The 1,605-nt window shown below is 34.3% G+C and overlaps 1 pseudogene; it reads right to left on the reverse strand.

The window, feature by feature from the left end:
• Positions 1 to 1,048: 1,048 nt before the first annotated feature.
• Positions 1,049 to 1,143, reverse strand: LOC111815376 (annotated as a pseudogene).
• Positions 1,144 to 1,605: the final 462 nt, after the last annotated feature.

Genomic DNA, 1,605 nt, shown 5'->3' on the forward strand with positions numbered 1-1,605 from the left:
GAGATACCAGGAGATTAATGCAAGTCACCTTTGGCCTCTGTAAATACAAGAGGCGCTCAGAGTGGTGGCCATTAGCTTCCAGACAGTTATTAGTGGTGAATGCTGAAGCATATATACATTTTTTGCTGACTCTGTAGTTTATAATATCTTTTTATCATAAAATTCATAAATAATAAAATTGTGTATATACATAATTAAAATAAAATGTTTTAATTGTAGTATAAAAAGAAATAAAAATAATACAATGTATATTTCAGTATACATATCCTTGGGAACAACTACAATAAAAGTGTCAGATGTCTGCACCTGATCAAAAAAAACACAAGGCGGGACAACTACAGTGGCAGGACTATAGCAGAACTTTAATGTTATGACTAGTGTTTCTTTTAGTGGTGTGATTTAATGATGCAATCAACATTACTTAACCAAATTTTAAACCAAGTAACATTCAGTCTACCATTAACTTATACGGTAGTTGACTTCCCAGGAGTTGGTGTGCACTTGGACATATAAAAGTATTTTGTGTCTAAGGGCCAGCCAGATAGCTCAGCAGATTAAAGTTCCTGCTTAGGTAGATGCAGGAACCAGGGTTCAATTCCTGGCATACCATGCTGGCCCTTACCCTGGGGCCTGCTGAGACTGCAACTGAGACTGGACATGCTGACCTATGCCTGTAAACCCAATGCTTAGGAAGCTGAAAACAGGAAGATCACTATGAGTCAGATCTGTGTAGTGAGACCCTGTTGACCCTGTACTAAATACATTTTTTAAAAAAGTATTTTGTGTCCCTGTATAAAATATAGTTAGATTTTAAATTCCTATATCAGGAATAATTTCTGCAACATTTTCATTTCAGTACCCTTTTACACTCAACAAAAAAATATTGTCCTAATTAAGAGCATTTGTGTATGTGGATCATATCTATTGAAATATACTATAGTAAAAATTAAAACTCAAAAGTTTTAAGAATGTTTATTACGCATTTAAAAATAATTTTGTTACAAGTTAAAATAAAAATTTTACTAAAAATAACTATGTTGTTTAAAATGAAAGATAATTTTGTGAAAAGCATAGTGTTATCTTTACTTTTTATGGGCAATTTCTATACTACACTTGATCTTAGCCAAAAGGCCGAGAAGCAATAGGGCAATTTCTATGCCCTTTGTAATTGAGGACAACAAGATTCTCAGATATCTGCTTCTGTATTTAATTTTTTGTGATATAACATTTTGCTAGAACTTTGAAAATTTTTTTAAAAACTGTATTTAGTACAGGGTCTACAGGGTCTCACTACACAGTTCAGACTTGTAGTGATTCTCCTGTTTTCAGCCTCCCAAATGCTGGGATTATAGGCATGTGCCATCACACCCAGTTTCAATTGTTTTCTCAGTGTGCCCTAGGGGCAGGACTAGTATGACAAACTGGGAATTGAACCCCAGCTGCTGTGATCTGCCTAAGCAGGCAGCTTTAGTCCACTGAGCTATTTGGTCAGCCCTGAAAATCCATTTTTTTTTTTTTTTTTTTACATAGAGAAATATGGAAAAGGGAGTAGCACACAATAGATTTTCAGGTAGGTATGAATATTATTCTTTGATAAGACACAAA

Source organism: Octodon degus, unplaced genomic scaffold, assembly GCF_000260255.1.
Source record: "Octodon degus isolate 3935 unplaced genomic scaffold, OctDeg1.0 scaffold00015, whole genome shotgun sequence".
Taxonomy (NCBI): Eukaryota; Metazoa; Chordata; class Mammalia; order Rodentia; family Octodontidae; genus Octodon; species Octodon degus.